The sequence below is a fragment of the Danio rerio genome, chromosome 23 (genome assembly GCF_052040795.2).
Source record: "Danio rerio strain M-AB ecotype USA chromosome 23, GRCz13ab, whole genome shotgun sequence".
NCBI classification, from domain to species: Eukaryota; Metazoa; Chordata; class Actinopteri; order Cypriniformes; family Danionidae; genus Danio; species Danio rerio.
In genome coordinates, this window is record NC_141043.1 from 20,275,896 (window position 1) to 20,298,900 (window position 23,005).

The following is a 23,005-nucleotide window of genomic DNA, read 5'->3' on the forward strand; positions in this document are numbered from 1 at the left end:
ACGTGTATATGGGATATTAATCCTAAAATTTAAAACAGGTGTCTATATAGATTATAAAACATATAGCTTACTAATAATTAAACACTTTTAATTGATCTAAAATATTAATTTATTATTAATATCACTTTATTATTATTATTAGCTATAACACCATTACATCACTTATTCCATTTTAAAATTTATTTTAGCACTGTATTTCCTGTATTCAGTTTTTAAACTTACTTATTTATTTTTCATTATTCATTTTACTTTGTACTTAGTTTGATTTATCATTTTATATATTTTATTGTGTAGAACATTTTTGAACAATTTTTATGTTATTTATTAGTCAAATTTTCATTTATATTAATGAATTTATCTGATTCTTTTACCCATATTGACATACGATGCATTGAAAGTTCAGATTTTATGTTTATTTTATCTCTAGTTCTTGATTTCACTATGAATTGAACACACAACTTTGGCATTGCAAAAATATGCTATGATTGTCACTTAAAATACAGTAATACATTCAATCTCCGAGCATCAATCTAAATATAACTTAAGAACAATATAATTGCTGTTATGTACAGTTTGCATTATAAGCCACAAAACTGTATTTTCCTTTTCCTTTGAATGTGTGTGCTTCTCTTGAGGGCTCCATTAGTGATTCATGAATCAAAGTGTGTGTGTGTGTGTGTGTGTGTGTGTGTGTGTGTGTGTGTGTGTGTGTGTGTGTGTGTGTGTGTGTGTGTGTGTGTGTGTGTGTGTGTGTGTGTAGGCTATATGAGTGTGTGCATGTGTGTGATGTTAACTGGGTAATAGGAACAGTATCACGATGGAAAATTGATATAGGCTATGTAGGAAAACTGTCCCGATTCTTGTTTGTATTTAATATGAATTCAGTGGAGTGAAGTAAGATGGAGGCAGAAAGGAGGAGATGTGAACTGCTGTAAAGTGATTTTGGTGATTCTGTCCCCTCACTGTACAGTAATTATATCAGGCGCGTGACGTCGGAGTGCGCGGTCCCGCCTCCGTCTTCGGGCTGGTTGCTTGCTGGAGAGGCTCTCGCGACCGCGCACAGATATTGTAGCGATATTAAACGGATAGAGAGAGTGGAGAGGAGAGGGGCTCTGCAACGAGGGGAGACCCTAGAAGAATATTAACAGCACACCCGCGAAGGTAAGGATTCAATTAGACTGGCATGACTTCATTATTTTAAATAGCAACATATTACGGATTTCCCTTCAACTGAAAACGGCGGTTTGTTGACTGGTGCTGCAAGGAGCGCGTGAGAAGGTCGTTATTTGTGTTTATTTGTTCAATAAGGCTTTTAATTCAGAGTTATGACATATGTAACGTAAAGTTGCACAGTTCAAATGAGTGTTGTTTATTAAGATGGTTATACCCTGTACAAACACGCAGCGCGTTTGCCGGTCAAGTTTAACTGTATAATTTGCTGACGGAATTTAGTATTATTTATGAAGTGGGGTTTTTATGTTTAACGAGTCGCAGTAGGGATACCTTGGCAACAGGATAGCGACTGTAGACGCTTAAGATTTGTTTACCATTAGTCAGCTTTTATTTAGTTGTGGCTGTCATATCTGCACGCTTGATGCATTATTGATCTTCCACGCACGTATGCTGACAGATGCGTGAATTTACCTTATTATGTTCAGATATGGGACATTCTACTAGAAAAGTACATTATCAGTCCCTAAAATAAAAACACAAATACAGTGTATAAAGAGTATTTCATCCCACAAATTTCTAAAATGGACTAATGTTTGATTTCTGTGAGTTGTTTTGTAAAATAATATGTGATTCATTTGGTTCTCAGATGTTGTCTTTATTAAAAAGACTTTACAATTTGTACAAACCCTGTCGTTGTCATTGTCCTCCGCCAAATTGAACCTACTAATAGTTTTGTTATGTTAAAAACTGTAATTTAGAAAAAAATACTTCAGAAACAGCAAGTTTAAGTTGTTGTCATTCACAACAACATATTACAAACATGACATTATGAATAAATTCCTCCAATAAATACTAGAAATATTTAATGCAAATAAATTGACAATTGTCCCCATGTTTCTGCCTGTCCTTTAACATTTGCATTAAATTTAACAGAAAATGTGTGCAATGCTATGACTCGGAAATGACATCATTTGACGGAGAAGAAGCTGACAATGATCAAGGGTGCTTTCTATCATTGAATTGTATGATTTATGCTTGTTTTGTGTAATTTTTTTTTAAGGAGGACAAGCTTAAGTCAGGCCCTGTCACATTTTTTATAAGTGAAAATGTACATTTCTGGTAGAATGTCCCATATATATGTGGGAAAAATATGTGTAGGACATTGAGTAGACTTTATGCAAAGTCCTCTCCTTGTAAAAACACTGCAGATATAGGAAAATGTGAGAATAGCATATAAATATGAGAATCTTCAGGCTGTTTTGGAAATTGTTTATGGATCATGACATTGTTCTAGTTTATTGAAAGTATGAATTGTAGCTTTATGAACTGATAATATAGTAATATTTTTTCATTTTATGTTGTATGAATAGATTCACGTCAGATCAGCTTGTTAGAAGCTTTAATGGTGAGAATTTTCCTGGACAATTGTACAGACAACATGATATATTGGATTAAATATCCACTTCCTCAATGCGCTTTTGCTGAACAATTGAAGAGTACGGATGCAAAAACCTCTAAATGCCATCTGAAATGTTCTCCTATAATGAGAATTTTTCTCAACCACCTACGTTTATGTTCCGTTATTTCACTTGAAAGGCAATGAAAAGAACTTATTCGTCACTATAGATGTACAATTACTGAGCCAACACACAAGAGTTGAAGAAAAATACAAATTTTAGAAGAAAATATCAAATGGCTTTCAGAGGTTTTTGCATCTAAACTCTTCAATTATAAATGTGCACTTAACTATGAGAACTTGTTTTAAACACATATTGCTTGTTGATTAGGAAGCTGCAGAACAAGATTCAGTGGTATAACTGTTCTTATTGGATAACTGTGTTTTATTCAAAATGTGTCTGGCATACACTTTGAAGCGTTTTTGTTGTGGGTTTTGTGTAGATCTGGCAAAGCTGGTTCTGCAGGCTGTCGTCGTTATATCGCATGATGGCCTGAAACCAGAGAACCGCTTGCTAACTCACAGATCTCACAAAGTGCTTTTTGCATCATTACATTTCAGAGATTTATGCCTTTGATGATCTTTTTAGGGTGTGTATGATACCATTTCACACACTACTGCTTTGAGTCACTATAAAAATCTTTAAAATAAAGACACTTTTATATTGATAGACATTGTACTCTCGTGTGAACAAGTATTGCAAAAAATAAAAAATAAAAATCTTTCCAAGAAAAAGTTACTCTGCATCGTTTTGCACAATTCATAGACAGCTCAGCAGATATTCCGGAGTTGTTTCTGTCTCTTCTGCTCTTCTGTGCCTCTGGCAGGTGATTTGCAGACTGATGTGGGCGTCTAAGAACCAGAGAAATGTGACACTTGAGTCAAATGCCAAAATTTATTTTTTTCTTAACTTTTTTTCCACATCACCTCATTTTGGCATGATACACAATTCATTTTTTCAGTACTTTTTCTCACATTTTACAGAGCCTCTTACATTTTTTTTGTTTAATGGCTTTATAAATAAAGAGCGAAGAGGGTTGACGAAGGGTTAAAGGCTTTAAAACCGCCTTTATCATCCTCTGCCTTCTGCCAGAGCTTCACAAGGATAAAGCCTACCAAAATAAAATCACTTTTCCTGACCCCCACGTCACACTGTCCAGCAGAAGGGAAGCTCTGTGAGCCATAATCCCTCCCTAAAGCCAAGCTGTTCGGCAGTGAGGATCTCCCTCGCTCCTTCTCTCCCTCCTCCTCGTGCTTTATAGGCATCTAAATAGTCAAACTCATCCTCTCCCATTTTTTTTTCTGTTCCCTTCTGCTTGTTCTCCTTATTCTCTCCCCCTCTGCCTTTCTCAGCTTGAATCTATTGTTCTTTGTATTGTCCCTGCGGTATTCCAATGACTGTCTCTTTTGCTTCTTGGCTCTCCGAGAGGGTCTGTACCATCCTCTGCTCTTCTCCAGCTATTACAAGACACATCAAAATTCCCATCTGGAGCCTCGCGATGCGCGTCTTTCTCAGCGCCACTGTTTTAGTGTCCCATGGGTCTGTATGACCACTTGTTCTCACATCTCTGCAGATGGGACGTGTCGTATCTTAAAGTCAACGTGAAATTTAAATTGACGCTATTTACTCTATTAATGCACACATTTTTGTTTTGAATGTTATTCCAGAGTAAAAAATGACTCATTAAAGGGATAGTTCACAAAAATGCTTACAATTATCTCATCATTTATTCTTCCGCATGTGGTTTTAAACATTTATGCATTCTTTCTTCTGCTGAACACAAAATAAGATATTTTGAAGGATACTAGATGCACATTGACTTTCATAGTAGGAATAAAATTATTATGGAAGTGAATGGGTTTTAGCAGCCAGCATTTTTCAGATCTTTGTGCTCAACAGAAGAAAGGAGCTCAAATAGGTTTTGAACAAGAGAATTTGAGTACATGATGGCAGAATATAACTTTTGGGTGAACAAGCCCTTCAAACACCACTTTGAGAATGATACACATTGAGTGATACATATACTGTATCTTGAAAGAACTTTCTGCTTACCAAAGCTACATTTATTGATCAAAAATACAACAAAAATATATGTATTTCTATAATTTTACTTTTTCTTTATTATATTTTGTTTATCTGTTTTAGTCTTGTCTTTTTTTGTCAGTGATATTGCAAGCTGAGTACTGTCACTGTTAAGCCCAATCACAATTCTGTTTTTTACCTCTTCCCCTACCCCTTCCCCTTGGCCCTTAAAACACAGGGTGAAGGGGAAGGGCTTTAAATTTGACCCCTAAGAAATGGGACACCACTACAACACCCGCACATGTCATTACAAGTCAGCGCAAGCTCGTACTTAATATGAGATTGATGATGGTGACTGCTGTAGTTATTCCAGTTGCGTTATTTTTTGGTATTTATCTACAGGAACTGAAGGCATATATCATGTTATCATAACAGTTTAATGCGGCAATAAGCTCGTAAATGTACTATGTATTTACACCGTGGCCACACCAGACACTGTAAAAAGCTCATTCCCACTAGACTTTTCTGACAGGGTATTCAAGTGTCATCAAGTGATAGATGTGAAAGTATGTTGCGGGACTAACGTTACTGTACAAGAGTTATTATTTAGAATTTTTTATATAAAAAGCATGATGGTAAAAGACAAATTCTGTTATGATTGTATTAAAACATATGCTTGTTAAATGTAAAATGTTGTAATAATGACTAAAAATTCTAATTTGTGCATCTCCTTACTTCCGTGTGCAGCCACGCTGCCGTTGTTGGTGGTACATTCTGGGAAATTCATTTACCCTTTGGGCTGTGTCCGAAACCGCCTACTACTTAGTAGGTACTGTATTTGAATTTAAACGTACTACTCAGCAGTTAGAAAAGTACATTTTATACAGTATGAATGGGAACAGTATGAATGAAATTCAGACGTACTACATTCGTCATTTTGTCATGATCAAGTGAACTACCCGTGTCAGTTGCGTTGCTTCACTCCCATTCATAAATTCTCTTGCGGGGCATCATGGGATAGCGTAGTGTCCATCCGATGCACACTTCAGAATCTTGCTGGAATTAGTAAGTCATCCGGGTACTTCACGCTTACTGTTTTTAGCATACTATATAGTATGTAAGTATGTGATTCTAGGATACAGACTTGGTTTCAGGCGTGGTCAAGAAAAATGTCTGTTTTATCTATCTAGCCCTTTCCCTTAACCTTACACCTTCATGCTAAACAGAATTGGGACCCCCCCCCTCCCTTGCACGTTTACGTATAGGGATCAGTGTTTCCTCTAGGATTTTTTCCAGCTTTTTTACACAAATATACCAACTACCTATGGCGTTATTTCAATAATTCAACAAATGGAGAATCACTTTTTTCTTGCATGCCGATTTTCTCTGCTCGTGCACAAAACTTCTTGCAGCCCTAAAATATATGTTACTCAAGTGCAGATCGATGCTTTATGTAGTACGTATGTCTCCAACATTTATAAGATTTGCTAGGAATATTTATGAATTTCTCCAATAGACCCAATGAGCGGCATTAATTCGTCCTGAAGTAAAGTGAAACGGCAATAAACTCCATCACAATTAAGTTACTGTATGCAAAACTTTATCTATAAATAAGGTATAATTATGGAAACTGTTCAGTTAACTGAAAGCTACGCCGTGTTTGCTGGCCTCACGCATCACGCACCCGTCAGTCTCTCAGCACGTCACCTTGAAGGGTTAAACAAGTAAAGCGCAGCACTACTACCGTTACAGAGAAACTTGCATTGTTTTAATTCACTTACCTTTTAATGCTTTTTGGTGCGATTATAACCCACTATTAAAAAAACAACAATGACTGAATGTCTTGAATGAGAAGCTATGTAATGTAGCTGTGGCTGGATGAATTTTGGTGTCCCCCGCATGGCAGAATGAATCTAGCGGAAACCATGTGGGTGGGGTGTCCCAATTCTGTTTAGCATAAGGTAAGTGGAAGGGCTAAGGGGTAGAATTGGGATTGGGCCTTAGTATGTAATAGTATCCACATTAGCCTTTATTATTGTCTCGCTTTTTTGTTGAAACTATATCACTGTTTACATGCATTCATCATATTACAGTTTTATAAAGCATTGCAATTTACATTACATACCAGTTTAAAGGTTTCCCTTATAAATTTTCTTTTACAGGACTTTTTTTTTTTTGATTTGTCATAGCATTCCGATTACCCAATAAGACACAGCAGGTTTGATCTTAATCATTTCTGCTTGTTTCTGTGCATCTGTGTCACAGAGCAATCTATTATCATTACATCTAAGTGCCCAAACCCAGTATGTTTGTTTGGATTGTTATTGTGGGTTTTTTTCACAGTCCATGTGAGCATCCAACTAACCAATGAGTTGCTCTGCTGATGATGGATCCCCCACCGTGTAATTTCCTGTCTTTTCACGGCTCGTTTCCTCTTGGGCAACATGTGCCTAGACCTGAGGGAGGAATCTAGGATATGACACACAGGCTCCCCAATGCCCTCTCTGCTGCTCTGTGCTTTTCTAGCACTTCACTGTATGTAAGACTCATCCAGCAGAACGTCAGGCCTCCCTGCAGGCCAGCCTGTGCTTTTTCATACTAATTTAAAGTCTGAAAGCGGTCCTTAGGGCGACTTCTCTGCTCAAAAGAAAGCTGGTACTTCTTTGGCTGAATGGCATCTGTATATTCTAACCATGATGGAAATAGATAGATTGCATTCAAAATCCTGTAGTTTTTGAATATTTGGTATTTTGGTAAAGTTTTTATATGTTTAAGCTTTCTGTGTTTCTGAGCATAAAGATACTTTATTTCAAAGGGACTTTGTCATCTGTACTTGATGCAACAATATAAAGTTCAGAAAAGTTTGCTCATATTTGCCAGGTTAACATTGCTTTTACATATTCTGACTAAACAGCACTAAAAATTATCATATTTTAGTTTTAGGTTTGCAGTTAAATAAGATAATATACACTCACCGGCCACTTTATTAGGTATAGTAGTATCGGGTTGGACCCCTTTTTGCCTTCAGAATTGCCTTAATTCTTTATGGCATTGATTCAACGAGGTATTGGAAATATTTCCACAGAGATTTTGGTCCATATTTACATGATAGCATTCACACAGTTGCTGCAGATTTGATGGCTGCACATCCATAATGGTAATCTCTCGTTCCACCACATCTCAAAGGTGCTCTATTGGATTGGGATCTGGTGACTTTGGAGGCCATTTGAGTACATTGAACTCATTGTCATGTTCAAGAAACCAGTCTGAGATGATTCGCGCTTTATGACATGCTAACCTGCTGGTAGTAGCCATCAGAAGATGGGTACCCTGTGGTCATAAAGGGATGGACATGGTCAGCAACAATACTCAGGTAGGCTGTGACATTGACACAATGCTCAATTGGTACCAAAGTGTGCCAAGAAAATATCCCCCACACCATTATACCACCACCAGCAGCCTGAACTGTTGATACAAGGCAGGATGAATAATGTTGTTACGGCAAATTCTGACCCTGCTATTCGAATGTCGCAGCAGAAGTTAAGACTGATCAGACCAGGCAAAATTTTTCCAATCTTCTATTGTCCAATTTTGGTGAATTGCTGTCTCAGTTTCCTGTTCTTAGCTGACAGTAGCCTCAAGATTGGATGAGTTGTGCATTCAGAGATGCTCTTTTGCATACCTTGGTTGTAACGAGTGGTTATTTGAGTTTCTGTTGCCTTTCTATCTGCTTGAACCAGTCTGGCCATTCTCCTCTGACCTCTGGCATCAACAAGGCATTTACACCCACAGAACTGCTGCTTATTGAATACTTTCTCTTTTTTGGATCATTCTCTGTAAACCCTAGAGATGGTTGTGCATGCAAACCCCAGTAGATCAGTGGTTTATAAAATAAAAAAAAAGTTTATGACCAGCCTGTTTGGCATCAACAACCATGCCACGTTAACAGTCACTTAAATCTAATTTCTTACCCATTCGGATGCTTGGTTTGAACTGCAGAAGATTGTCTTGACCAAGTCTACATGCCTAAATGCATTGAGTTGCTGCCATGTGATTGGCTGATTATAAATTTGGGTTAACAAGCAGTTGAACAAGTCTACCTAACAAAGTAATAAAGTGGCCGGTGAGTGTATGTGCGAATTATTTTTTTATTCATTCATTTTCTTTTTGTCTTAGTTCTTTTATTAATCTGTCTGGGTCGCCACAACGGAATGAACCATCAATTTATCCAGCATATAATTTATGTAGCGGATCCATCTCTGCAATCCATCTCTGGGAAACATCCATACACACTCACTCACACTCATACACTACGTACAATTTAACCCAATTCACCTGTACCGCATGTCTTTGGACTGTGGGGGAAACCGGATCACCTGGATGAAACCAGGGAGAACATGCAAACTCCACACAAAAATGTCAACTGACCCAGATGATGCTCGAACCAACGACCTTCTTGCTGTGAGGCGACAGCACTACCTTCTGCACCACTACGTCGCCTGAATGATTTTTCACCAAAATGTATTCACTCTTGTGCAGACAGCAACAAAGAGTTGAGCAGTGTAGTCTGATTTGAGGATGATTGACTCTCATGCTGTTTTTTTATTTTTATTTTTTATTATTGAATGAGTCAAAGCAACTCACAGATGAGTCACATTCAAACTCATCAGTTTATACTACTTTATGAAAATATATTATATTATATTATATTATATTATATTATAACTTGACTAAATGGAAAGAACTAGGTGTTTTGTATAAACCTTTGAAAATGTATTTATTACTTTCAGAAAGTTACTTTATAGTTAAGAAAATAACATAACATATGATACCACATTTTTGTTATATCACCCAGCCTTTATACAAACATGAACGCAGCCATTCAGGCACCAAACAAGGTGACAGAGACTTTCAGTTTAAACTAATTATACCATCACTGAATTTGACCCATATTACAGCACGTAAAAAGAGTTTGAATCAAAATTGCTAAATTCTTGTCCTTCACTTCCCTAAACAGCAATGCTTGTATTTTCAGCAAGGTTTCAAGGAGTTAAATCTGTGTTTTATTTGTGGGATTGTTGGTGGAGGAGGGAAAGGGGTTAATCGTTGAGATAGATTTGTGACTGACTGGATTAGAGGAGAATAGCAGTAGTAGGACCTACAGTAATCCGTGTGTCTGTTGAATGCAGGGTCTGACCTCTCCGAGCTTTGTGTGTCATCTGCGCTTGAATACTGCTAAGTGCTTCTTGCTCCCACAAATCAAACCGCAAATCTTGATCATCATTACTTTTTTCATTGCTTTCAGTTTTTCTTTAAATGTTAGATCTGAAAGAGTTGCTCCTGTAGTCTTCATCCCGCGTCGAACCTCGTCTAGTGTTCCTTGTCTAGTGTTCCTGACAAACCAAATTGATCATGCCCCTTTTGTTCACGCTAACAGAAAGGCTAGGACACTGCAGGCAGAGATGACGGGATCAGTAGCAGAGGTCGTTCACAGACAATAGTGCTCGGCTGCAGAAGCCGCATTGGAAGACATCAGTTGGTCACTGCATACAGAAAGAAAGGGCTGAGATCGGTTGCAGAGGTCATAAACTGCACGGCTGTGCCAGTCGTCTCTGCTGACCTGGATAAAGCCGTTGCTCCAAGGTATATCTTACAGGAAGTGAGGTCATCTCAGATATCAGTATTCTTCTAGTGACATTTTTTGCAGCGTAATCTGGTTTATATATACGCTACCGCTCCTATACGGTCCTGATGGTCAGTTTTACAGTTCGTGAGGACATGAGGACATCTATGCTAGTGCAATCTTATTTCACTTCACACTAACAGCAGGTTGTTAAGAGATTTCCAAGCATAAAAGGCGATAAAGCAAGCCTTTAATGTCAACATTTGTCAAGACATGCCTCACTTTAAAATTCAAGCAGCAATGCATGTGTCTTAGAAAAAAAACATCTATGCCAAAGAAGAAAGAAGAGAGTATGTTTTTGTCTTATCTCAGCAGGAGTATGCATCAAAGACTTATGTGCTTCACGGTAACATGAGACACTTGATCGAATAGAAAAGATGCCTGAATGTTTGTTTAATGACTTTACAGATGATCCGCTTTAAAAAAGCACATTCTTGTATCAGACTTAGAATATACCAGACACAGCCGACATCCCAGCAGAATTTCAGTTTTTTTAAGGTTCTTTGAGGTCCGTGTATAGTGTTATAATCAGGGCTTTACATTAACTTTTTTGATCACCAGACACTGTGGATAGTAGATTTCCAACATTACTAGCCACTTGCCATTTTCACTAGCCACAATTTTGTTGTTTGGAAAATATATTTTATATAAATAAATGTGACTTTGATATGCTTAAATGACTTGATTTAGATGTTGTGTTGTCCCAGATCAGCAGTTACTACACACAAATGGTTGGTTAATCTCATATTAAAGAAATGTTATTGTAAAGGATGATAATTAAACTATATTAACAAAAATAACTGTAAGCAAAAGAAAGCAGGTAAAATACCATGAGTGAAAGTGAAAGGATGATCACGTGCCTGAGAATAATTAAAACGAAAGCAGTGACTGCTGCTTACAAATATATATATTTTTCAATCTTGAGCTCTTAAAAGCAGCAGGACTGTGGGTACACGAGCATCGTTTTTTGTCTAGTCTTTTTCAAAAATAACCGAACGAAGGTGAACGGAAAAAAGCGCAAGTAAACGGGAGCGCGCGCACTTTAAAGTCGCGTGCATCACATCACCTGTGTATCATCCTCTCATACGGTATTCACCTGCTTTGTCTCGCGCGAACACAGTTGTTTTCAGTCGTGCTGTTTCTCGATTCTAAGATCACATTTGCACGCATATTGGGCCATCCTTATTGCCGAGTCGAACCCTGCTTTAAGAAAACTACAATGTAAAAATTATTTCCAACCCTGCCAAAGTGGCTAGCGGGAGCAGCTGTCTTACCCGCCAAAGCTGAATTATACCCGCATTTGGCGGGTTGGCGGGTGTTAATGTAAAGCCCTGGTTATAAAGCATTTAAAATGTTATAATTCCTAATTTTTAACATTAAAAACCTTTCAAAATATATAATAATTTAGTCAAGCTATATTTAATATATCTAGAAAAGTTAAATAAGAGTTTTTGCACATTCAAATAATAGATGGAAGCAGGTTTGATGTGCTGTGAAAACAATACATTATTTTGGTTAAAATAATGTATGTAATACTTAGCAAACCAGCGCTAGACTAGCTATAAGGCTGTTAAAGTGATGTATGGCTGTTGATCACACTTGTGTGTTGTGACATTACTGCCAGATCCAAGTATAGTTGGCAATGCATCACCTTTTATTTTTAGGCAAACTGTGTCTTTTTTTTAAAGATGAATCCACTGTAACATGAAGTGAACATACACAACTGTGTTTTACTAACACAATCTGGAATGTTGCACCATGGAAAAAGACAAACTAGCCAATTATAATCAGTGATTGTGTGTACACTAGCCGCAGAGCGGCACTTTGCAACAAATTCAAGACTGAAACCTGATGCCCTGAATTTCTAGCTGTACAGAAGCACTTATGCTACTTCTAAAAGAGAAATGGATTTGTGATGCAACAGTGGTCATGTCTGGTGTAGACAAGTTCTTAGGACCACAAAGAAAGCAATGTAAAGCAGTTCTAAGAACTGATTTCAAATAGATTCTTATTGATATGCTTTCGACTTTGATTCAGTTCAGTATTTAACTTAAGTTGTTCATGTTGTCTTTGAAATCGTTCATGTTGATGTGTTTGGCAGCACAGGTCTGCTATGCTGCTGATACTGCTTTGATTATTACAAGTACCGAGACTTGCTACTGCCAGTATATTCATAGACTGCATATTCACACACTGCTGCTGCAGACATAACACCTGAAACCCCTCAACAAAGCTGGAGAACATGAAGACAAAACAAACCAATGAAAATCTGATAAACAAACAGTTGCATTAGCAAACATGTACATATCCACAAGTGAGATGATTGAGAATTAAATAAACACTGCACTGCATCTTCTACTATGTGTGCCTGGGCTACCTTGCCAAATTGTTTAACACTAGTGGCCTTGTCGTATCACTGTGTGCCTGGGATAACTTACTGACTGGCTTAACTCTAAAACCATGCACTGTTTTGCCTTGTTATAAACGATATCACGTTGCAGGCTGATAGAAAAAAAACAACAACAACCACTTAAATAGGAATAAATTAGAACCTTGATAAAATAATTTCTATCTTGTAGTTAAATTCAGAATTGTGTTATCATGAATATTTCCACACCGGATGTTTTCATAGTGCAAAGACCTCTGACACAAACATGTCCTATTTGATTCATTTAGTAGTGGAGCAGGGAGCAAACATGCCTTCTGCAAGGAGGGGGGAGAGATCACATGTTTGGAGCAGCTCTGATTCAGGAAGCAGTGCAGGTACAGTAACCCTCCTCCAACCCCCATAAGCCATTGATTTAAAGCTGCGGTTTTATCATGGCTACAACGAACCACTCTGGGTATTCGGTTTTCGAGGTTATTTCCGCCCGTGCAGAAGTGAGCTAGTGAACTGTGGCTAATTTATTTTACTAATGAGCTACATAGATGTCATGATGGTTGACTGGTTTACCTGGATTTATTTTGAAAGAATTTATTTTTAGTAGTGTCTCTGTCACTTTAATTAGCATGCTGTGCTATTGTGTTGTGCACTTTTTGCACCTACTGACATGAACATTGTTGAGGTAAAAAATAATACTGTGCACTGGAGGGTCCTGCATTTTGTTACTCCATCAGTTTTGTGTCTATTGCAAGCTTTTGTGTGACATGCATGTGAGGTTCAGTAAGCTCAACACTAGTGTGATTATACAAGGCTTCCCTGTGGCCTATTCATTTACTAGTCATGAGAGGTTAAAGGGTTACAGTTGCTTGTTACAGCAGATGCTTGTGATCCATGAATTACGTAGAAATGTTTAACCGTCATCTGCATCTTCACAAAGACTGCAAGTGATTTGCATTTTTATTCAATGTTTGACGTAATCTTAAGCGAAACACAATGAGAGGGTGGGACATAGAGTAGCCCTTCCCCTTTTAAAAAACAGCCAAGAATGTTTTGTTTTATCACAGCTCTACCAGTGAGAGTGGTCAAGATCAAGCTCATCAAATGTAAAGCAAATGAAAAGCATATTTAAGGGGGCGGGGCATGTCAGATACTTGAGAGCGTTTGATTGGTTATGATGTGATGTGAAACTGTAGTATGGGTTGGCGTGAATAAAACTGCTGATCCATTTGGGCTGAAGTGAAAAACTACAAGCTTTATATCAGTTTTATATCTTATAAATGCTAATTTTGTCATTGTTTTGGTGTGCACTAGCTTATAGATATTTTAAAAAACATCTAAAGAACTTATTTAATTTCATGGAACCTTTAAGTTAGATTCCTTTTGCATATTCTTTGACTTGGATGCACAAATAGAAAAATAGTGGAAAAATACTTAATTTGTTTTTTGTTTCATTTTCTATTTTTTATTTAGTTTTTACAGAATTCTAGAAGTAAAAAAACTAATATCAGTTATACAGAACTTAGCATACCTCAAAGCCATCACACATTACATACTGTATCTAGTAATAATCACTCTCTCCCTCTCACTCACTATCCTTCGGCTTAGTCCCTGATTTATAAGGGGTCACAACAGCAGATTGATCTGCCCTCTTATAATAATGATATAAAGCATATTAGTAATATTATTAAATTAAAGAATACATGTAAGTAAATAAACAAATAAAAAGATGTTTACAGAGAAGACCAAAATATTTATAGTAACCTTTAACAGCATTGGATCTTAGCTAGGGATGTAGCGATTCACTTGACTCACGATTCGATACGATTCACAATACTAATCTCACAATTTAGTGACGATTTTTTTAACAAAATTATTTGAAACGAGTTTAGGTGAAGAGCCCTTTTATTTTTTCTTAAATGCTACACATTTTTTTTTTAGCAAACAAAACATCTTCTGCCATAAAGCGAATGCATTAAAAAAAGAATAACACAAATTAAAGAAGACTCATTAATATAAAAAAAACTAAAACAGAGACTGTGCTGGGATATTACATTTTTAAAAAGAAATGTCAGCAAATCTCTGTTTTCTGGTATAAGCTGAGGTCTTTGCACATTTACAATGCCCCCTGCTGAAACAAACTCTTTTATTGGGGACTGAGATGGCTGGTGTGGAGAGGTAAGCCTTTCCTAAACCAGAGAGAAGTAAGTACAGATGTGGTCAATAGGCCCTCTGCTCCAGGGAACTGTCCACTGGCATAAAATCTGATTATAAAATTATTCATGATATAGTAGGATAGAGACAAGAGTTGAACATGATTATGAAGATGAATAATTAATATTACCTGTATAATTAATTATTAAAAGTATCAGTGTGATACACTTAAGAAGAGATAATCATATTAAAATATTTTATTTACGTAAGTATTCAATAATAATAAGCAAATTATTCAAATATGCATAAACTAATTTGAAAAGAAAAGGGGGAACCAATCTTATTTCTGATCTGTAACCGATCAACTTTCTTTTTTTGTCTCAAAAAAATCTCTTCACACCTTCGCTATGAAAACACTGATGCACTGTGATCTCTGTAGCATTTGGAGCAAGCGGAGCTGCAAATCCACCGGTCCGTGTGTTTTGGTTTTTTGAGAGTTTTTTTGCGTATAGATGTCTGTGACAGTAGTTTTTCAATCTGCTGACGGTTTATGTGCATCATATTCGTTGTTCTGTTAATCGACGTCTTTTCACAGTCTTTGCACACAGTTTGTGTTTTGTCTGGCGCACTTCACCTCTGTCATTTTACTCTGCTGCCCCACCTCTTGCTCATCTCTGATGTGTAGATAAAGCGAGTTTGCACTTGTAAACACAGCGCCCCCTCTGTTCAAAAAATGTATTGCGATTTGTTCAACATTTCTACCAGTTCGTGTACCATGGGGTTCGTGTATACATGAAGTCACTTGTAACATTACGATTAGTTCATAGGTGATGGAGGACACATTTGTGGAATGTGAGGTTTTAAAATCAATTCTTTTATTTAACAATTACTATTAACTTGATGATACACACAATTACATTGTTAAAAAGAAAAAAAAAGAAAAACTAATTCCAAAATATTAAGAAATCAGCATATTACAATAATACTAAAAGATTCTGAACTTTGCCACTACAGCAAAAAAAAAATTTATATTTAAATAGTAATTGTTCAGATTATATTCTGATAGAAAACATTTATTTTAAGATGTAATAATATTACCTTTTTTACTCTATTTTGACAAAAATGGTGAATTTCACATTAAAAAATATGGCTCTCATGCTTTTTAACTTTGATGTGCATGTCAATGTAAATAAATGTTTATTTAGTTTCATGCCAACTTTCATGCATAAGGTGTTTATAGACATATTGTAGACCTGACTTTTTTTTTTACTAGAAATTAGCTTATTCTCACAAAGTCCACTTTCAGAGCTGCTAAAACCATAATCTGCACAGTTAAAGAAAAAGATTTTGACAGGACAAAGCATTTAATAAGTAGCTTCAAGTGTTGATTGGGAATGTAGCTGCTGGTTTATATGCTGGTTTCCAGGAACAACGGTACTGTACTTACAACCACAAAAGCTGGTCTGGTGTGCTCTGAAAAACTGGCCTTGATCTGGAAAGTGGATTCACTCAGCTTTTAGTGATTTATATTCACTGTGAAAGCGTTTTATTTCACAATGCATAGTTTTTTTTTTTGTTACCTGTTAATATTGCATTGATTTTTTTAAAGAAACGTTAATGGGAGCTTTAAAATAATATCATTCTTTTTCCACTGGAATGTTTAGTTGTCATTTCTTAGACTTGTTCTGGTTTATTGGCAAATTTGAGGAAAATTGAACTTGATGTTGGTTGTCATATTTGTGAAAAGATGGGTTTGATCAGCTCAGAATAGCTGAGGTAAACAGCGACTGTTAACAGAGACATGCAGTGAATTTCATTTCCAGAAATGTTTCATCTTCCTAGTGACTGTACTGATGTCTGTGCATACATTCATGCTTATTAATCTACAACGCCTACTGGTAAATGCTCACGTCATTCAGTGAAATATTGCGCTTGTTATTACATTCTGTGAGAGGGTAGTTGACAAGCTTGATAAAATGACTTTAATTAATGCTTTAAAAAGATGTTAACTTCTCCTAAATGTAGAAATAAAAAAAATAATAATACACAATATTTGAGATTGAAAATGATTTTATTCTCACCTTGTAGTCCTTTGCCAATCTCTCTTTCCCTCTGTCCAATCTGTGAAACAAAAAAAGGCCAAAATAAAAGTATGACGTTTTTGTTCATGTAAATTAAGGGTAATGTAAAGGCACGGTTTAAATACTTGACAATTGCATTCACAGCATAAAACTTTTACTGAAACAAACAAAAGTACTGTTTTATTTAACACTTTTTACATGTTATTGTTTCTTTTCAATAGGATAAAATAAAAAACGAAATAAAAAGCGCTCAGGGGTAGCTAAAATAATGTGTCGGTGCTCTTTGGGTACGTGATTCATCAGAATAAACAGCAAAAGTCAGTCCAAGGCACTCGAAAAATGTGGAAAAAAATATTGACAATAAAGGCTTTTTAATATTTTTTCCACATTTTTCAAAAGCCCTAGATTGACTTGTTTAAACTAAAATAAAAAATAAAATATATATAAAAAAGATATATATATATATATATATATATATATATATATATATATATATATATATATATATATATATATATATATATATATATATATAATAAGAAAAATCACTTAAAATGAAAAAAAAAATTGCACAATCTATTGTCCCCAAAAAAGGAATTTTCTGGTCATCCTTGTTGTATTATTAGTTATTAAAAGATATATACTTATATATAATTTACTATTAGGTATATTAAAGTTAAATAAATAAAAAAGTAAGTATATTCATGACAACTATAGCTGAAAGTTAAAATAATAAAATAACAAAATAAAAGATTCCAGGTAATGTTTCATTTATTTCAAATGAAAATGATTTTAGTTGTACATATATGTAGTTGTACTATATTTGTGTCTTTTTTTATTTACTTGAAAGCCCAGCCTTGCATTGTATTGAAATAAGTGGCAAGTTTTTTTTTAATTATATTATTTTAATAATATTTTATTAAGTATTTTTTTAGTTTAGTTTTATGTTTCACAGAACAAAGGAACTGATTTTAACAAACAGCATCATTTAAACAATGAAGAAAGGGCACACTTTACCTTAAAATCTCATGCAGTTGGAGGGTTGGATGTGTAATGAGGGACGCTCTTGTCTGTCTTCTCTTTTTTTGGCTTTTGTTCTGGGCTCTGTGTGGAATAATGGGCAGGGGTGGAAAGCAAGCGTGCAGATTTGGTTTCTCTGCTCTTCGGAGAGGGAAAAGGGGGCATCGGCAGGCAGAAATAGCTCCCCTCCCCTCGCCTCTGGATCAATGAAGGTCCAGTCAGAATCATTGATCATAGCCCGTCTTCATGTAACAGAATGCTTTATGTTTTTTAGCCTGTGGCTGACAGTGGGGTGTAATATCACAAACAGAAACTGATATCAAAAAGTCTGTTTGTCCTTCCAGTGATTCGATCACATCCGCACTCACATTTTTTTTTCACAGTCCTTTGATCTAGCGTTTTTTTATGTACTTGCTTTGGATAAAAGCTCACCAACTATTTTGCCATCATTTTGTATGTATATCATGTGTGTCAGTGCTGGTGCTTTCCCAGTTTTCCTGCAGGATCAATATTCTGCAGTGGAAGCTCACCGTCTGCAAGATGTTAATCCTCATCGGGGCTTCACAAGGTGTGTTTTTGTGTGAGTGTTTGAGGGTGAATGGATCTGTGTATAAGCGTGCAGGCTTACATGCCTTAGTAGAGTAACGGCACCGTTATCAATACGCTCACCTTTCTGCGTTGAAATGATACAGTGTGCTTCCTTAGGAAACTATTGATCCGACTGAGCGAGGGAAGGCGGTCAGAGACAGAAAGCTCATGTAACATGCCCAGACATCTGTTGGATGTGAGAAATTAGGATTCGACGTGACAGACAGCTGTCAATGTTCATCTCGAAGCTCAGAAAGATTTTGTGACCTTGCGTGTGTTGTGACTGATGGATGTGTGAACTGTGAATGCGCTGTCATGATTTCTTGTGCCAAAACACTTCCTGATGCAATCTTGGCACTTGAAAGTCCTTTGCTTTTGAGGAAAATAGAACATTTCTTCAACAAATAAATGGGTGTTGATATTGCAACTGTATTTTGATAAAGGATTGAAAAGGAAAAAATTAATCAAGGCATTTGATTTGGATAGTTGCTAAATTTGACAAAAAGGTAATATTTTATTATTATCATCTTAAGACGTTTCATTTTAACAAAAGTTTGTGTCTAGATTTTTATATTTTATTTTCAAAATTAAAATATATTAGGGCTGTACAATATATTGTTTCAGCATCGATATCACAATGTGATCATTCACAGTAGTCACATTAAAGGATATGCAATGTTGGTTTTTTATCATAATTTATCATTTGCATGTATTATTGATGCTTGAGATTTTACTATGATTTAAAAAAAAAAAGTTGTACCACTTGTGACATTAGCTATTTATTTATGTGACCTCTATTATTTGTATTTTTATCATTCTGGTACAGTACTTGAATACTGTTAGACTCGGGAAATGATAAAACACTTTGTTTAACACTTTGCAGGGTTCAAATAAGGATTTTTTTCTACTGGCACAGTCTGGCCAGTGGTTGCACTGCCAAAATTTTCACTGGTTCACCAAAAAAAAGAAGTTAATAGCCCCTTTCACACAGTAATACTATTAAATATCCAGAAAATTACCAGAAAGACTTAAGTTCAAAAAGGCGCTGTGCACACAGACAAGGACGTTCCAGAATTTTTCAGAAAAAGACCTTTCACATCCATTACAAAATACTGGTAAATTCTGACCTCATTAATCAGAAATGAGCTCAAAACGTAATAGGGATCCGGCTTGATGGTTTCTCTTTTATTTAAAGCTTTAGCATTCTTGCAGCTTATTCCAGAGACATCCAAAGTCAGAAGTGCGAACCGCAGCTATATGTTTACACATTTGACAACATTACAAATTCTCTGAATAGGTAAGTACTGTGAACAGCTGCGATGAAAACATATGGAGGAACACTTTCGCATGTCGAGATGTACATAATGTGTGTGTGTGTGCTGGCGCTCACCGGAGCACTCCTGCACTTCACATGCACACGCGTCTAGCAGAGCTTTTTAAACAAACAGCGGTTTATCGTAAGCATTTTATTGATCATTTTTTTCCACAGTTAGCATTAAGAAGGAACATAGAAACTTTTTCTGACTAATATCTAGCAGTTAAATGTGTCTGGAAAAGTATCCAAAGGCTTTTATTTTCATAAACAGCATGTATGTGAGTGTGTCTATGTTCTGATTGGCTGGAGTAGACGTCTCACGTCAGATCATTCTAAGTGTGAATGTGCTCTTTCCGGCAATCGTCCTTTTGCGTTCACACAGTGGAGCATTCCGGCAAATTACCAGTAATGGTACAACTTCTCTTCTTGTAAAATTGCCGGAACGAATTTACCAGTATTTTCTAAAAGGGCCTGTTCACACATATAGACCTTTCAGGAAAATTGCAGGTAATTTTTAACAAAAGATGGCTGACTTGCCAAACTGAAGCCAAACTATGTAAAACACCATTTTTTTAGTGTGCTGCCTACGTAAATGTCTGCTTTCAATGCATTGGAAACAGACGGTTTCTTTTAGCCTTATAGTTTGATGTTGCCTCTATGTTACCGTCTCTTTGTTGTACTGGTTGTTAACAGGTTACAGAAAAAACAACTTGCTCACAACATCCAATCACATAAGAGTACAGAAAAGGTAGCATTTAAAGGCTTAAAAGCACAAACTGTTTTTCAATTCTAAGACTGTATTTGCATGCAGTTGACAAATAGTCACATTAATTAAAAATAAAACTTTAGTGACCGATCGGGCCAGTAAAAATCCTGTCTACTGTCCCAAACATCTCTCATGCTGTCTTCAAGCCATCGAGCAGTTCTTATTGTCAAGCCCTGCTTTGTTGTTATTCATGAAAATACTCAAAACCCATTTAAATACAGAAATGCACCGCAAATAGCACAGACCACAACGAAAATGTGTCCATAGTTTACGGAGATGCACTCCCACTGCAGCATCATCCCAATATATCATTAACATTATAAATTCTTTTCAAATAGAGATATTAAATCATCTGGTGAATATGTATTCATATCACAATATATATCGCAAAATAAAATAAATATCGCAATGTTGGATTTTTTCAGTATCGACCAGCCTTAATAATAAATTACATTTAATTAAGTCATTAAGTGTAAAAATAATAAATTAATACATAAATAAATTTATTTAACTTATTGTTATTATTATTAATATTATTATTATTATTATTAATAAAAAAATTTATTAGAAAAAACATTAATGCTAGTTCAGAAAATATTCCTTTTTTCAAAGGTTAAAATGGTTTCTTTCCATTTCTTTATATTTTTTCAGACCACACATACATTTCTGACCAGATAAAAAATGTATATCTGTTTTTTATTCCCTCTAAATCAGTTTCAGTATTGCAGATCTTGATCAGTTTCCATGGCAGCACTTCTATATGCTTAGAATTCCTCCCTTTATTTATTTATTTAAAAGTCTTTAAATTTATTTCTTCATGCATAGGAGCCATGTCGCTGTCCTTGCCATGCTAAGTATGGGCAGAGAGAGATGAAAGATGGAAAAAGGAGGGGAACTAATTGCAGGCCAAACAAGACGAGACACCGAGAACTATCTCCAGTTGCAGCCGCACATGCAAAACAATCACGCAGACACATAATCAATCATTTATACTCAGGAAATACCATGACCGCCTCACTCTTTTTGTTGATGCTACTTGCACGTTTTCCCCATTGCTGAATGAATCATTGCAGAAAAGGTGCTGTGAAAAGTCTAACCCAATTATATCAATACTAAGGGTATTTTGCGGGAGGTGTATTGATTTTTACTGTACGTGCGATGCAAACGCCATTTATCAGGTTAATTGTTTTGGACTTGCCAACTAAACCCAAGGGTTACATTTACAGCACCGGCATCTCACAAGGACACCGGCTTGCCGATATGAGGAAGGGAAGGTTGAAGAGTCAGACAGGAAGGGTTGGCTTGCTAACTGGATTAGCTTTAAATGGCCCTGGTACCAAAAAGCCTCCCCGTAACCCAGCCTAGAAGATCTCTCATCTCTCAGAGCAGCCGGAAGGAGCCAATCTCCTTACAAAAGCCCTTTTACAAGCTCAGGAAAGCAAGTTGCCCTCATGCTTTTTTTAAAGCGGTCTCAGGGAAAGATGTTCATTTGTATTCATATTTCAGTCCCTCTGTGCTTGACAAAACAGCACACCACGCTTCTGAAGGTAAGCATCAATCATTGAAGGTACATTAGGCGTATGCGTGTGCATGTGTATTTGCGCGATGAACCAACCGATACATTAATACACTATCTGTTTAGTTTTCTCCCATTTTTTAACTTGGAAGAAGAAAATAAACAACCAGGTAGTCTGACTCCCTTCGGCAGGCCATTAAAAATAAACTCTCTCCTCCTGGAGTTAATGATTTTTTAAAGACTTTACCCCCTTCACGTCTTAATTTAGACAATTTACAACTCTGTATACAGCCGGGTGGCTAACAGGCTAACCTCACTAATAAAGTCACTCTGCAAATGCCCGCACTCCTGGCTCGCAGGTTCACGCCACGTGAACATAAATCAGTTAAAGCGATAAAAGGCTCCTTTCATTCTCTCTCCCACCCAAAAGCGTATCATTATGAAAGCAAAGTTAATCAAGTAAATGAAAAAAAAAGCGAGACGGGACAAAGGTAACGCCCAGCCCTGGCTGAGAGAAGACCGTCTCCCAAGGACGTCTGCTCTTTGTGTTTTGTGTTCACACACGCCGCTGCCAGACAAAAGAAGCCCTGAAACACACACACGCACATCCCACAGAGCCACTCAGACCCTCCGCAAATGAAAGAAAGCAGGTGATTGGACTCGTTTCTTTCTGTTATTCTCATTAAAGACACAGTGGAGCCGGGATGGAGGAAAATGCCAGGCTGTCCCCGCTCTCTTTATCTGCATAGGCAGCAATTTGTCAGAGAAAGAGAGAGAGGGAGATAGCAGGGTGTCACCTGCATGCAGATGAGAGGAGGCCAAAAGCATGATCATTAATAAACAATAAAAA

General features: G+C 36.4%; 1 protein-coding gene across 18 annotated transcripts in view; it reads left to right on the plus strand.

Moving 5' to 3' along the window:
- nol4lb (nucleolar protein 4-like b) overlaps positions 1-23,005 on the plus strand; it is a 205,818-nt gene that overhangs the window by 73,625 nt on the left and 109,188 nt on the right. For 6 of the 18 annotated variants that reach the window (XM_087306225.1, XM_087306226.1, XM_087306228.1 and 3 more), the window contains exon 1: positions 1,060-1,161. The exons of 8 other annotated variants lie outside the window; for them this stretch is intronic. The gene's annotated coding sequence lies outside the window, so the exon portion shown is untranslated. Of the gene's footprint in view, positions 1-1,059; positions 1,162-10,089; positions 10,296-23,005 lie in introns of those variants that run through there. 4 more of the 18 variants (XM_087306227.1, XM_087306229.1, XM_087306233.1 and 1 more) reach the window with 2 other exon arrangements.